The 16,523-nt window shown below is 43.9% G+C and overlaps 1 long non-coding RNA gene across 1 annotated transcript in view; it reads right to left on the bottom strand.

Annotated features, from left to right (window-relative positions):
- The window catches only part of LOC133364275 (uncharacterized), a 31,769-nt gene extending 15,689 nt beyond the window's left edge, over positions 1–16,080 (bottom strand). Inside the window, exons 1-3 of the long non-coding RNA XR_009757901.1 lie at positions 15,980–16,080; positions 13,794–13,902; positions 10,344–10,416 (exon numbers count right to left, since the gene is read on the bottom strand). This is a non-coding gene — a long non-coding RNA (uncharacterized LOC133364275). The remainder of the gene's footprint in view (positions 1–10,343; positions 10,417–13,793; positions 13,903–15,979) is intronic.
- Between the last annotated feature and the right edge of the window lie 443 nt (positions 16,081–16,523).

The raw sequence follows: 16,523 nt of genomic DNA, 5'->3' as shown, positions 1-16,523 counted from the left end.
ATTCACACCATACATTTATTCCACTGTTATTCCACTTAAAACAGCCATGGCCTTCCCCAAAGACTGTGAAGGGTGTTGAGAGTTGTTAGGAGACCCCTATTCCCCTCACAGAGCTACAATTCCAGAGTTCTCTGAGAAGAGGCGCTGACTATTAAACCACTCTGGCAACTACAGGGGAATAAGGGTCAAGAGACCCTCAGCACCCTTCACAAATTACACTTCCCAGGATTCTTTGGGGAAAGTAAGGAATAGAGGAATAAATATATGGTGTGAATGTGGCCTAAATTAGCCTGTCACACTGTAATCAGTGTAATTGCTGAAAGTGAAAAGCCAGTTTGGACAAAGCCTTGAAATTTCAATGTGGATTTAAATAGGTATATAAGTTGGTGCATAGTTATTTAGGGTGCAATCCTAAGGCTGGTGAGGGGCAGGGGAAATCTAAAGGGCTTGCACAAGCAGGGCAGAAATGGTGCAGGAGGAATTCTCTTGCACTCCTCCATTTAGTCTTTTTTCTTTTCTTTCAACAGTTTCCCTTTTATTGGGAACAATGGAAGAGAAATTAGCAGGAAAGATGTCCACCAGCTCCTGAGCTGGTCTAAAGCTCTTCCTGGTATGGGGGTATTTCAGGGGACTGGTATGACTTTGGATCTAAAGGATCCAAGCCATGCCTCAGTCCTCCCTAACATGCCCCCTCCTGGGCCCTGCCAACATCAAAACTCTGACAGCCACTAAGCCAGGGCATCAGAGGTTTCCGCAGCAATGGGGAGAGTGAGTCTGACATCAGATCTCCCTTTCCAGTGCTGGAGCTGTGTCTCTGATATTGCAGTACAGTCTGGGATGTCCTCCCAGGGGTCATAATATTGCACCTTTATTCTTGTAAACTGCACCCCAGGAGCTTACGTAATCCGTTCTTTAATTCACAATTAGACTCATATAACCTGGAACACATACAAATTGAAGAACTCAGTTCATTTGGCTATGATTTCCCCCCTTGTTTATGAAATCATCAAAATACATTATTCAACTAAAATGGAAGGGAGAGAGCAAGATTGTTTTTCCCCTGTTGAGCTAGCTAGCAGAAACTAAACATTCAGGCAAATTCACCTGTTATTTATTTATTTAATATTAAATTTACTATATATACTGCCCTTCTAAGGGTATAGCTGTCCAGGGTCTCAGGGTTTTTTTAGACCCCTTACCTTTTTGGGAGCCAGGTCTCAGCAGGGTCCCTATGTCTCCAGTCAGAGCAGGTTCTAAAGGGCAGCCAGGTGGGGCACTGGCCCGACGGCCCCTGGAGCTACAGGGGGCCCCTCAGCCACCCCTCCACTCCCCTTCCATGATCCGCGCCCCCCCTACACCCCCCACCTACCTGTCTGCTGTCTTTTACCATTGTCCTTAATGAAGATGGCGGCCGCGGTTTCCCTAAGGTACTGAAGCCCCTGCCACCATCTTAGTCAATGGCAGAGAAGCGCGTTTGTAGCATGCACGCGTGCCATCAACAAAGATGGCGGTGGAGGCGTCATCCCCTTAGGGAAACTGCAGACGCCATCTTCGTTAAGGGCAATGGTAAAAGACAGCAGACAGGTAGGTGGGGAGGGCGTGTGCGTGTATGTGCGCGTGCGCACACACACACACACCAGGGCCCAGGGCAAGCTGATGCCCAAGGGCCCCGGCATTCCTGGAGCCGGCCCTGTCTCCAGTGTCCTATGATCCAATCAGCATGAAAGAGGAGTGTGTTAGCCATTCTTCTAACTTGCTTCCTTATCTTTTCCTCCTGATTGGAGTCAATCAGAGTGAAAGGAATTTCTATTAGTTCCAACTTCAATTATTTTATTTTATTTATTTATTTATTGGATTTCTAGACCGCCCGACTAGCAAAAGCTCTCTGGGCGGTGAACAACAAAAAATACAAATACATCTCATAAAAATTACATGATAATACTGCAAAACATATAAATACAAAGATCAAAATTTCATAATAATTTCCTGTATAAAATTTAAGTTAAAAACACCATAGAGAAGAGGTAGGTCTTAAGCTGGCGCCGAAAAGACAACAGCGTCGGCGCCATACGCACCTCATCGGGGAGACTGTTCCAAAGTTCAGGGGCCACCACTGAGAAGGCCCTAGTTCTCGTCACCACCCTCCGAGCCTCTCTATGAGTCGGGACTCGGAGGAGGGCCTTCGATGTGGAGCGCAGTGTACGGGCAGGTTCGTATCGGGAGAGGCGTTCCGACAGGTATTGTGGTCCCGCGCCGTATAGGGCTTTATAGGTCAAAACCAACACTTTGAATCTAGCCCGGAAGCATATTGGCAGCCAATGCAAGCGAGCCAGAACAGGTGTTATGTGTTCCGACCGCTTGGTCCTCGTTATTAATCTGGCCACCGCATTTTGGACCAGCTGCAGCTTCCGAACGGTCTTCAAAGGCAGCCCAACGCAGAGCGCATTGCAGTAGTCCAATCGCGAGGTTACCAGAGCGTGTACTACTGATGTAAGATCCTCTCTGCTCAGGTAGGGACGTAGCAGAGCTACCAACCGAAGTTTCTCTTAAACAAACCATAAGTTCTCCCAGGCATTTTAGCAAGTGTTTTTAAATTGTTTTTTTAAAGTGTTTTTAAATGTGTATATTTGTGTGTGTAGACCCTCTGTGGCGCAGAGTGGCAAGCAGTGGTAACGCAGCCGAAGCTCTGCTCACGGCCGGAGTTCGATTCCAACGGAAGGAGGAAGTCAAATCTCCGGTAAAAGGGGTCAAGGTCCATTCAGCCTTCCATCCATCCGTGGTCGGTAAAATGAGTACCCGGCATACGCTGGGGGGGGGGGTAAAGAAAGGCCAGGGAAGGAACTGGCAATCCCACTCCATATATACGATCTGCCTAGTAAACATCGCAAGACATCACTCTGAGTCGGAAACGACTCCCACTTTAAGTGCGGCGACACCTTTACCTTTATATTTGTTTTTAATCTTTTTAATTGTTGTAAACTGCGGTATACAAATGTAGTAGTAGGAGGAGGAGGAAGAAGAAGAAGAAGAAGAAGAAGAGGAAGAAGAGGAAGAAGAGGAAGAAGAAGAGGAAGAAGAGGAAGAAGAGGAAGAAGAAAATTTATCATCATGGTTTGCTTATAGCAAAATAAACTATGATCCCTGGTTCAGATGCAATGCTAAGTCCAGGATCGTGGCTTGTTTCTACTCGGTGTTAGCAGGGAAGAGTGAAGTGGGTGTGATGGTTTCTGCATGGTAAACCATGGTTTATGGCTTGTCATGACATGTGAATATGGCCAATTTATGCATTATAGGGAAACATTAGGGTGATTCAACTTCTGTTCCACTAAATGTACAGTCTAATCTTTTACCATCTTTCTTATATTTCCTCATGCTTTTTGCCCCACACATTGATATTAAATTGTCAAATGAGTTTAGTAGAAAAAGGGAAATGCACTCAATATAAAATTGTTACAGAATGTAGAGCTAAGATGAGACCCATGGGTCAGGTGAAGAGGTTACTTGTTGGGGTTGCATGGTGAACTGTAATTCTCCTGTGCATGTAAGATAATATCAGGTCAGACTTGAGCTCCACCTTGTGGTTGAAGGGTTTCTTCCCAGTCAGCAGCAGAGAGTGTTGGTGTGTTATGTTTGTACACTGCATATTTTTGTCACTGTTCTTGTGTCCTACTGTATGTATGTATTTGAGTTGGCTTGTCATGGAGGAACAGCTCCCCGAGTCTAAGGAGAAGCTAGAAGACTCTGAAAATTCAAACAGCGCTATCCTGCCTTCATCCACAAGGTGAAGCTCAAGCCCACCTGAGATGATCTTTACATGCATGTAGAAGATCATTTTACAGTAAGACCAAAGGTCTCTTTTCCATATAACAACTTGGAAATTATGGGAATGAGAAAATTTTGTTATGACTTCCATAACTGGTTCCGGATTGGACTATTGCAATGCACTCTACATGGGGCTGCCCTCCAAGATGACACCGAAACTTCAGCTGGTCCAAAATGCACCAGCCAGATTACTGGCTAGGGTTGCCCTTAGAACTCATGTAGCCCCTGTTCTAAAACAGCTGCAATGGTGCTAGTTCGTTTCTGGTTTCAATTTAAGGGATCTGTTGGCAAAGGGTGGGTGATGGTGGTGGTAGTAGTAGTAGTAGTAGTAGTAATAATAATACACAGAGATTACTCATAACAATTCACACAGTTGACTCATATGGGAGCTGGGAATCATTATAAATAGGGCTATAGTAGTTTTAAAAATTCAAGAAAATCTGAAAATGAAGGGGCTGCTCAGGTTACCTAGTCCTAAATCATAAATAAAGGTTTTTATCAAGGATGCTAGCCCCTTTTTAGTATTCTCTATTGATACGATCCCACAACTTCAAAAAGCCATGTTGTGGAGAGTGAGAATTCTATAACTGCAGAAGAAGAAGCAGTGAATCCTGATGAGAGTATCTCATCTACAGCATCAAGCAGTTTGATGGCAGCAGGAGATAAATGTATAGACACAGAACGCAGCAATTCAAGCAATATCTCTGACAGTGAGAAAGGACAGCCAAATGGTGACAGTGATAGAGAAGCCAAAAGCAGTATTCAAACCAGGCCAGATTGTTCTATAATCTCATAAAAGGAGGCCTGGCTGTGACCATTATGAAGGGACCTTACTACTGACCCTTCCAGAAGGAGCCCAGCATTTTAGCAACTACCTGTGATACAAAAGGTGTTATAGGCTAAACAGTTATGCAAAGACATCAGACGCCGGAAGAAAATAGTCTCTCATCTAGATACACATTCAAAGATTTGCATTGTTGCAGCTTCTTTCTGCAGTTTAATTTACAAAAAAAAAGAAAGTAGAAATCAAGTGGGAAAAGGATCTGATACAATAGAGAAGAGTTCATGCTGACCTTACCGTACTCACAGAAACACACTGGCTTTTAGCCAGAGCTTGGAAAAATTACTTTTTTAAACTACAACTCCCATCAGCCCCAGCCAGCATGGCCAATTCTCAATTTCTGAAACAATATAAGAACCAAAACACAGTGATCTTTCAAAATTCACACTTCTCTGAATTTTGCAATGCAGGTCTCCGGCCAATTAATGTGTACAAAACTTCATATACTAAAGTATTTATTAAAATGCATATATTGATTAAAGTAACATACAGAATGCATTATATTAGGGGGAATTGCTTTGAAAAATGTGTATATTAGGCAAAATTGTAAACAAACATGTGTGTTTGTGTATGTGTGTGTGTGTGTGTGTGTATATATATATATATATATATATATATATATAAAGGTAAAGGTAAAGGTGTCCCCACACACTTGCGACATTTACTAGGCAGACCATATATATGGGGTGGGATTGCCAGTTCCGTACTCATTTTACTGACCACGGATGGATGGAAAGCTGAGTGGACCTCGACCCCTTTTACCAGAGATTCGACTTCTTCCATTGGAATTGAACTCCGGCCGTGAGCAGAGCTTCAGCTGCGTTACCACCGCTTATCACTCTGCGCCATGGAGGATATACTCACACTAAAATGCTGATGAATTTTCACGAGGACTTTTTTTAAAAAAAAATCCACAAACGTGGAAATGTGAAGAACTAAGTTTAAGATTGGAAAAATGAAACTGAGATTGATAGGTTCCCCCATCCCTAGCACCACCACAAGCAAAGTCCATCCCCAAGTAGACATAAGATCATATTTGATATCCAGTTTAGTAAACTAACAAAAAAAATTCATATTAGCATTTTTCCCAACATTCAAGGCTACTGCTGCTGCTGCTTGTCAGTCTGAAGGAAGTCTGGGTCATGCCCCAATAGGCCGAGTGGAAGTGAGCAGCGATGGCTGGTGCCCATTAGAACTAGAAGGCTAAAACACAAAGGGACCAACAGTAGGTAGATCCAGAGCCAATGAACACGGAGCCAACTAATTTTAACTTGGTGTCTATCCTCCTCCATGCTGAGTTCTACAAGGGCAACACACACACACACAGAAACTGACCAGAGATCAGGCGCCAATTCTTCCAGGGCTTTTAAACACAGTTTCACCTTTAAAAAACATCCCACATCAGCCTTCACCAATCTGATGCTTTCCATATGTTTTCAGCTACAGCTCCCATCAGTCCCAGCCAGCCATGAACTGGGCACCAGGTTTGTGAAGGCTGTGTTTTTTTTAAAAAAAAACTTCAAAGATTATAAACCTATTTCTACTATCAAACTTTACAAAAAAAAGGATCAAAACTTACATATGCATGTGTTAGGAAAATAGGAATCTGCCTTACACCATGTCCAACCATTGATCAATCTATAACAATCTATCTTAGTGTTGTCTGCAATGACTGGGAGCAGCTCTCCAGGATTTCAAACTGCAAATCTCTCCCATTCCTACCTGGAAATGCTAGAAATTGAACCTTCTGCATGAGAAGAATTGTGTCCATTTGTGTGTATGTGTGTGACAGTACTCACCAGAACAGCGTACCATCATCTCTTTGTTTTGCTTCCCACGGCAACCATTTTGTGCAGGCACCCATAGCACTTTTATCAAGGTTTGAGTACCGACACCTCATATTTTTTTGACCGAAAAAACACTAATTGCATCTATTGCAAGCTATGGCATGAATATCCATAAATATTCAGGAGAAGTGTAAAGGGATTATTTTCTCATTTTAAAATATCCAAAGGTTTATATAAAAGTATATAATTTTTGCAAAAAAAAAAAAAAAGTTATAAAACACAGAGGTTGTGTCTTATTAATGAGATAAGACCTATTGCGGAGGAAGCTAATGTGGTGCCCTCCATATTTTGTTGGACTACAACTCCCATTAACCCCACAATGATGAGGGTTGATGGAAGCTGTAGTCCAACATCTGGAGGGCACCACAATGGCCATATTTTAATCCATTCATTTTGTGATTGCCTCTGATGAAGAGCAATTGCTCACAGCTCATCAGGCACTACAAACATTTACTGGAGAAAGAGAGAGAGAGAGAGAGTGTTGGATAACAGAAAAGCTACACCTATCGTAATTAAGCCAGAACATGTGCATTTCTCTAGTCATGCAATGTCAGTGTTTTGATGCAATCATCACACTTGTTTTCAGGAGTAGCTGAAAGGTTCCTGGCCTCTTAATGTGCCTACTCCAGCATATATGGCAGAAGAAATGGTTGATAGCTAAGGATATTACACCAGTCACTACATGAAGCTTGCATGCACAGGCTAGAGACTCTTGTTAACGCTGATGAGAGGCTGGCAAAACCAGAACTACAAGGCATACATTAATACCCATTATGTATTTCTCCGATAACAAGAGCCAGTTAAACACTACTGCAGGTTGTTGTGTTTTGAAAAAAGTAGGAGAAAAGTATGTGTTATTCTAATATCCACACAATGGAGCAGCCCTTAACAGACATGTAGTTCTAGAGATAGAATCATAGAATAGTAGAGTTGGAAGGGGCCTATAAGGCCATCGAGTCCAACCCGCTACTCAGTGCAGGAATCCAAACAATCATAGAATATGATTCTATATATCTGCCCAGCATAAAAAAACTGATCTGAATTAAATTAACGTAAAATGGCATTTATATATTTCTGCAGAAAGATCACATGTAGCCTGTGGTTCTCCTCAACCCCTGATTTCGCTCAAGCTAAGAATCTGCAAGCAAATGCTGCTCATTTATAACAAAACACACAGGTTTAATCTCCAGCAACTGGTATTCAGAAGCTCCACATAGACATGATGCCTAATGATGGAAAGCCACTGGCGTGTAGAGGTTAAAAGGGTTGGACTGGGACCTGGGAGACCAGGATTCAAATCCTCACTCAGACAGGAAGCTTATTAGGTGACCTTGGGCCAGTCACTGACTCTCAGCCTAACCTACTTCATAGTATTGTGAAGATAACATGGGGAGTGGGAGAGCTATGCCTGTCACTTTTTGCTCCTTGGAAGAAAGGTGGAATACAAATGTAAAAATAATATATAACAATAATAATCAGTAATAGATATCCTCTACAGATGTATTGAATCCCATTTTAAAGCCATCCGAGCTAATACCCATCACCATATTTGGTGGTAGCTATGGCGGCCAGATGACAAAGAGCAACAAGGCTCCTGTACCTTTCATAGTGATGTAGCAGTACTTTCCTCTTCTATACAAGTATTAAAGGTGCATCACTAGGTAGAAAGGGAAAGAATCCTGCCTGAAACGCTGGATAGCTACTGCCAATCAGTGTAGACAATACTGAGCTAGATGGACCAATGGTCTGAGACTCAGTATAAGGCAGCTTCCTCTATGCCTCTTTTGCATCTGGCCACCCTAGTGGTAGCAAGTGCCATACATTAATTAAATGTGACAAAGTACTTTGTTCATACTTTGCCAGGCTGATTCAGTGTGGATTGAAACAGTTTCTCAACAAATAACATGCATATTCTCAACAAATAAAATCTAGGTTTGGGGGCATATTAGGAATGATGTTCCCTTGCCTCTGTCAACAGATCCTTGTGCATTTGCTGTGTGAAAATATCTTCACACACTGAACTCAAGTTTTGTACTAGTTTGAAGGAAGGCTTAAAGACAGGGGAACAGTGCATTCCTACACATGTCTACTTAGAAATAAGTCCCACTGAGTTCAGTGGGATCTACTCCACAGTAAGTGGGTATATGACTGCAGACTGAGCCTACAGTCTCAGCAGGGGGCAACTTGTGGCCCTCCAGTTGTCATTAATTTATTTATTTATTTAATTAAGCTTATATACCGCCCGACTAGCAACAGCTCTCTGGGCGGTGAACATTAAAAATACAATAAAAATAACACAAAACTGTACACAAAACTGTACAGTCTAAAATCAAAATATAATAATTTACAATTAACAGGAATTAAAATGCCTCAGAGAAGAGAAAGGTTTTAACCTGGCGCCGAAAAGATGATAGTGTCGGCGCCAGGTGCACCTCCTCGGGGAGACCATTCCATAGTTCGGGGGCCACCACTGAGAAGGCCCTAGATCTTGTCACCACTCTCCGGGCTTCCCTATGAGTCGGAACCCGAGTTTTAAACTAAAACTCACATTGTTCCTGGCTATTGACCATGCTGGCAGGGGCTGATGGGAGTTTCAATTCAACAACTTCCTGAGGGTCACAGATTCCCCACATTTCTTGTAACCTGGGAGTAACACCACTGAATATTGTGGACTTACTTCTGAGTAGATATGCAGAAGATTGAACTGTGAATGCAATAAGAGCAGATCATGTTCCTAAGAAACACTGTAATTTCTTTGGGTCAGTAAGCAAAACATGGCAATTTCAGGTTAATTGCCACAGCTTACTTAGTGATCCTAAGAAAAATCCTTGACTGACCTATTCCCTATTCTGGAGTCTTGCTATGTTTGTGCTTTGTGGAGCATTGATATTTTAACATAAATCATAATATAGTCTTCTGCATTTCAGGTCACATTCACCCCATACATTTATTCCCAAACAGTCATGGCTTCCCCCAAGGAATTCTGGGAAGTGTAGTTCATTAAGGGTGCTGAGAATTTTTAGGAGACCCCTATTCTCCTCACAGAGCTACAATTCTCTGAGTGGTTTAACAATCAATCCCTCTTTTCAGAGAACTCTGGGAATTGCAGGTGTGTGAGGGAACAGCATCCTTCACAACCTACACTTCCCAGAATTCTTTGGGGGAAACCATGACTGTTTAAAGTGGAATAATAGTGGAATAAATGTACAGTGTGAATGTGGTCTTAGACTTTTAAAAGTAGTTATTATTGTTGCTGTTGCATAACACTTAGGGTATTACAAGCACTTCACATAATCTCTCTGTAATCTTTACAACCACCATGACTGAGATTATAGCATACGAACAGAGATTTCAGTTGTAGCAGCAACATTACACCACAGCTAGCCACCCATGATTAGACCTTGAATCTCAGATATATCATTTAGTAAAATAAGAGCCCTTGATTATATGAATAAAAGGTTATATGAATGGAAAGTTCAAAGGATTGATGGTCTATCATGGCCCATGGGGAAAACGTATTGTGGGAAATAATGTTATAATAATCTGCTGGCAAACAAGCAATTTTACCCTTTACTTTTGCAAGGGTGCTTTGCCTGGCAGTGATCTAATGCTGACTTGGCGTAACCTTTGTTAAAATATAATTAGATTTACCAGAAGCTGGGAGTGTCATAGCGAAGCTCGACTCTGTGTTCAGTTCATTTACCTTCCAGTGTTACATTTTGTGAGGGAAAAACCCAAATTCATCATTCCATGCACAATATTTTTTTTAAAAAAATGAGATCTGGAGTATAGTTTGCTTTTGTCCTGCATTATAGAGACATATTTATACTAACCACATCAGGGATTGCCAATATGGGGTCCTCCACACGTTGCTGAATTCCATCAATGGGTTTTATTTTTCTGCTCCTAGAAAGGGATTGAGTATTGTTTTATATTGCACCTGACTCTTTTTACTGGTTGTTTTGTTGCATTTTAACAGTTCTATTGAATTTTAATATTCTGTTTTATTCTTTGTTCTGTAAGCTGCTCTGAGGACAAATTGTTAAGTATGGTAAATAAATGAACTGGGGATCAGAAACTAGGAATTAGTAACCAACTTCAGCTTCATTAATATAGTGCATCTCCATCTCTGTATTGTGAATCTGAGGACACACAATGCCAGTCAACCTCTGTCCCTTTTTACTCAAAATCTGGGATTTTAGAGATAGGAAGTGTTTTCTCTTTAAACCAGCTTCACACAGACTTCAAAACTGTTTGGTGGGAGGTGAGCAGCTTCCTCTGGGCACTGAGGAAAGAACAAGGAGGTGGGAGAAAAGAAATTAGGCCTGGAGGTGTCTCACGCTTTCCCCACAGCTTCTGCCAAGCAGGAAGGGGGGGCATGGGTGCCACCTTGCCAGCATGCAGCAGGGAGGCTTTTGGGGAGAGGATAGCCCCTTTCAAATGCGTCCTTTCTTGGAGGCTTCTGCTTGCTTTCTGTTTGCCTTCTGTTTCCCTCAGAGGCTCCAAAACCATCTCACCTCCTCAGCTGCCGCCTTTTTTTGCTGTAAAACTTTTGGAGAAGAGAGCATCTAGTCACAAGGTATAAAGCAACAGAGCATTGCTGTTCTCCCTTCACCTGAAAGACAGATCCAGCGACAACCACAAATGGCACAAGTGAGTAACTGTGAGGGAGGAGGGGGAGAGGAGGCGGGAGGAGGCAGGAGGAGGGGGGGAGAGGGACAAGTTGGCTGTCTTGTTGATTTCAAAACTGTTTGGTCATCGCCGCACTGCTTTGTCCACTGGTGTGTACATGGAGTCAGTAAGATAAGAAATGAATCAAATGTGTTTCAAACCACACCCAAACAAAATGGTCTTGCTGCCTTTTAAGGACACTAGGGTAGAGACACACTTACTTGTGCCAGTTCCAGTGTGTCTCCACCTCTCTTTTCTGAAAACGGACACATGACGCTAGTCCAACTCCATCCTTTTTTACTCTAAAATCTGGTTGGATCAGCGCCACTGCATTTTTTTAAAAAAAATCCCTTCAAGCAGATTTTGCAACTAATTGGTAGATCAACCCGTTTACCTTCCAGGTGTGGCCAATGGAAACGCTATTCTGCAGGCTCAGGCAGAGGCAGTGACTGGCCCAGCATTTTGCTGTGGGTGGTCCTGAAAGGTCTAAAGTCAATAGTGGGGAAGGAAGGTGTGGCCAGCACAGAGCAGAGCCACTTCAAAAAGCAGCCAGAAAAAACATTCTAGCTGCTTTTGAAGTGACTAGTGTGCCCAGGGCCGGCCCCAGGCATGCCGGGGCCCTTGGATACCAGGCTGCCCTGGGCCCCTCCATTCCACTTCCACGATCTGCGGAACTTAAGCATCCATGGACCGCAAGACAGGAGCTTTTGCGCTGCCCACCATCCCCCCACAATCCCCCCCTGCTATCCCCATGCTTCACCTACCTTTCCGTTGTTTTTTGGGGTGCTCACAGGTTTGCCATCAATCAAGATGGCGGCCGAGGTTTCCCTAAGGGGCTGAAGCCTCTGCCGCCATCTTGGTTGATGGAAGCAATGCGTGTGTAGCACACATGCGTGCCATCAACCAAGATGGCGGCAGAGGCTTCAGCCCCTTAAGGAAATCTTGATTGATGGCAAATTTGAGCGCCACAAAAAACAACAGAAAGCTAGGTAAAGTGGGGGGATAGCGGGGAGATGGCGGTCCGCGGATGTTTCTGCAGATCATGGAAGCAGAGCGGAGGGCCCCCTGTAGCTTCAGGGGCCCTCGGGCCAGTGTCCCACCTGGCTGCCCTTTAGAACCGGCCCTGAGTGTGTCCACACCCTAGTTTGCATGTAGCCTTATATGGAATCACTTGTTTGAAAGGATCTTGGAAGCTTCCTGAAAAGCAAACTAACAGGCAGAAGGTGCTACCATGGAACTTTTTAAACACTTAGCTTAAAAGGATTGGCAGGAACTAAGCTTTGGGTTGGGGGTGGGGGGGTAAAATCAAACCTTTTTTGACCTTTTGTTGCTGTCAATTTTCTGAGATGTTTTCTCCTCTCAAACAGTCTGTGTTTGTAAAAGGGAAAGCCCACAGACCTAGAATTTCCTCCTACAGTATGCAAATATTTTTCTCTCTCTCTTATTGTTTTAGTGAAAGAATTTAAAGTACTTTTTAAGGACTCCAAGTGGTAGTTTGCAGAAAGCAAGCTCAGCCCCAATGCAGGACTTATTTAGGCAAGCCCATACTTCAGTGGTAAGGCACATGTTTTGCATGCAGACAGGGCCAGATTAAGCTGAGGAGGGCCCCTAGGCTGATTCTGAGCCGCCCGCCATTCCATCCCCCCATCCCATCCCCCCGCTTCACCTACCTTTCCGCTTTTTTTGTGGCTGCATGCACTGTGCGCGCAGGTTTGCCATCAGTCAAGATGGCGGCCGAGGTTTCCCTAAGGGGCTGAAGCCTCTGCCACCATCTTGGTTGATGGCAGCAATGCGCGCATGTAGCATGCATGTGTGCCATCAACCAAGATGGCGGCAGAGGCTTCAGCCCCTTAGGGAAACCTCAGCCGCCATCTTGATTGATGGCAAACTGCAAAAAACAGTGGAGAAAAAGGTAAGTGAAGCAGGGGGATGGCGGGCAGTTCGGAAGCTCTTGTCCCGCGATCCGCGGCTCCTGTCCTGCTTCAGCGGATCACAGGCCCCCAAGAGCTCCGAGCCCCTAGGCTTCAGCCTACTAAGCCTAATGGATAATCTGGCCCTGCATGCAAAGTGTCCCAGGGTCAATCCCTGACTTTCAGGTGAGAACAGTGCTTGGAAAAGTTACATTTTTGAACTACAACTCCCATCAGCCCCAGCCAGCATGGCCACTGGATTGGGCTGATGGGAGTTGTAGTTCAAAAAAGTAACTTTTCCAAGCTCTGCCATGCCTGCAATAGGTGGTCCATGGGCATTCCTTCATCATATGACAAGCCCCTTGTCTCCTTCCCACCCAATAGCACATCCAGAAACCTGCACATGCATGGGAATTCCAAAAAAGCATGCAAGCAGCAAACAACTGTTATGGGCCAATCTCTGACAAAGGGTGGACTTAGGGGAGTGGCCCCCAAAAAAGCCCACACGTATGGATGCTTGATAATCAGGTTCACAATAATCTGACCACAAACAGGACATATATGGATCTCGAGGCCACCAACTCAACATGGAAAAAGATGTTTTGCAGTTAGGAATGGATGGGCGCCCAGACTACACATCACCTATGCTCTGAACAGCCCTCCCTAATTTTTTAAAAGTTTATTCTTACATTTCTATCCTACCTTTCTTTCAGGGAGCTCCAGGTGTAGGGTTGCCAGGTCCATGGCCTGAGACTGATCCTGTATCTTTAGGAGAAGAGAAAGTCAACCAAGTGCAGGTGTTTTTGCAACTCTGTAATGGGAAAAAACACAAGGTGGAATTCTCCCTTCCGCCTCCACAACTTTTAAAGATACAGAAGACCTCTTGGAGGCTGGGCCTGGCAGGTGGCAGACACGGTTCTCTCATCCTTCCCATTTTTATCCTCACAACAACTCTGTGAGGTAGGTTTGACTGAGATACTATGATTGGATTGGTCCAAAATCACCCAATGAGCTTTATGACTGAGTGGGGATTTGAACCCTGGTCTCAGAGGTGCTAGTTCAGCATAGTGGCCACTACTCCACACTGGAACTCTTGTGTATGTGACTCAGACCAAACTCGTCACGACAACACAGATATGTGAACATGCCTGTTCTCTTTCCATTTTTGCAAATATAAAGCCATAGGGAAGGGGTGCAATCGGTAATGGCACAGTGGTGCAGGGAAGAGGGATACCCTGTCCTGGTACACTGTTTTCCCAATGGATATGCCAACCTAAGCTGTTGCCCCTTTAGGAAAAACATGACATGAGCATGTATGTTTTTCCTAAAAAGTCAAATAAATGGTGGGAAAGTGCAAGTGCAAAGATTACAAGCCCTCTTCCCCCTGCACTATGGTTCCAATTCAGATAACCCCTTCCATGCAGCTACTGTTTGCAAAAGTTTAAAGAGAGTACAGAAGCAGTAACTCAGCTGCATTATTATGTCTAGTCTGGCCCTTCGAGAGACACTACAAATTGTCTGATCAACAATTTCCCCTGCTACCATGTTACACATCTAAACTAAGGCACAGAAGAACCACCCACTAGCAACATCTCAGTCTTGTCTGGATTGAGCCTCAGTTTATTAGCCCTCATCCAGTCCATTGTCGCAGCCAGGCACCATTTCAGCACATTGACAGCCTCACCTGAAGAAGATGAAAAGGAAAAATAGAGCTGCATGTCATCAGCATACTGATGGCAACGCACTCCAAAACTCTGGATGACAGCACCCAACGGTTTCATGTAGATGTTGAACAGCATGGGGGACAGAACTGACCCCTGTGGAACCCCATACTGGAGAATCCAGGGTGCCGAGCAATGTTCCCCAAGCAACACCTTCTGGAGCTGACCCGCCAAGTAGGAGCGGAACCACCGCCATGCAGTCCCTCCCACTCCTAACTCAGCCAGTCTTCCCAGAAGGATACCATGGTTGATGGTATCAAAAGCCGCTGAGAGATCAAGGAGAATCAACAGAGTCACACTCCCCCTGTCTCTCTCCCGACAGAGGTCATCATACAGGGCGACCAAGGCTATTTCCGTGCCAAAACCAGGCCTGAAACCCGACTGAAATGGATCCAGATAATTGGTCTCATCCAAGAGGGTCTGGAGCTGGCCTGCAACCACTCGTTCAAGGACCTTGCCCAGGAATGGAACATATCCTACCGGCCTATCATTATTAAGATTTTCTGGGTCCAGGGAGGGTCTCTTCAGGAGTGGTCTCACTACTGCCTCTTTCAGGCGGCCAGGGACCACCCCCTCTCACACAGAGGCATTCATCACTTCCCTGGCCCAGCTGGCTGTTCCATCCCTGCTAGCTTTTATTAGCCAAGAAGGGCAAGGATCCAACACAGAAGTGGTTGCACGAACCTGTCCAAGCACCTTGTCAACATCCTCAGGCTGTACCAACTAAAACTCATCCAACAAATCAGGACAAGGCTGTGTCTGGATACCTCGCTTGATTCACCTGCTATAACACTGGAGTCTAAGTCCTGCGAGATGCTAAAGATTTTATCCTGGAAGTGTCACTGCCCTGATCCAGCAGCCTCTTATGTACTTATTAGTGCTGAACACAACCTGACCAGGACTGTACATGTACCAGCTCCTAGATCACGCCCTTTAGTCTGGATAAATGTGTGTTGTACCTATTTGTGAATGTACTTCCTCCTATTGGATTGGATGAGAATATGTAACTTCCAAGTGCTATGCTGATGGCCAAACTCTATGCAGGAATTAAAGAAATAAAAAAAATCATAAGGAAGGATGCTAAGCATACAGGGAACAAGGGGATACCAACATGTGTAAAAGGAACAAAACAGTTTATGCTATGACTAAGAAGTTTAAATGTCTCACCCTTTTTTCAGAGATCCCAGGAAAGACTCAAAAGCTTGACTCTTCCCATAGCTGTAGTCTCTTTCATTTGTGATCTGTCCCTGATATGTGTTCTGGTTCTTCATGAACTGAACTGCTTTAGTAATGACAGTGAGCTCCTGAGTTTAATCTATCTCAGTTTTAGATTCCACCTGAAAAACAACTTGTCCATAGTATGAGTTTAGGGAAGGGCAAAGAGAAAAAATAATTTAGGGTGTGTTTGTTAATTTCTTCTTGAGGGTTCCTCCTTCTAGGGCTGCTTTCATCCTTTGCCATCAAGTACTTAAGAAATAGAAAAAAAATAGCCACTATGATTGTGAGTATAGTGAGTGCTTTAAAAGAGTATAGGGTAACTTAGGGTAGCCATTTTTCCAGAGCACTTTATTTCACCCTTTAGCAATAAGCAAATCCCAAATAAGCACTACTCATTATAATAGGTGCAGAATAAACTTACTTCTTACTGCAGGCAAGCAAACATGCTTCTTTATTCCTGGCTGAGTAAAGAACAAAACAGAAACAGAAAATC

This window comes from Rhineura floridana, chromosome 9 (assembly GCF_030035675.1).
Source record: "Rhineura floridana isolate rRhiFlo1 chromosome 9, rRhiFlo1.hap2, whole genome shotgun sequence".
NCBI classification, from domain to species: Eukaryota; Metazoa; Chordata; class Lepidosauria; order Squamata; family Rhineuridae; genus Rhineura; species Rhineura floridana.
Note: the sequence above shows the minus strand (reverse complement) of the source record. Positions and strands in the feature narration are given on the sequence as shown.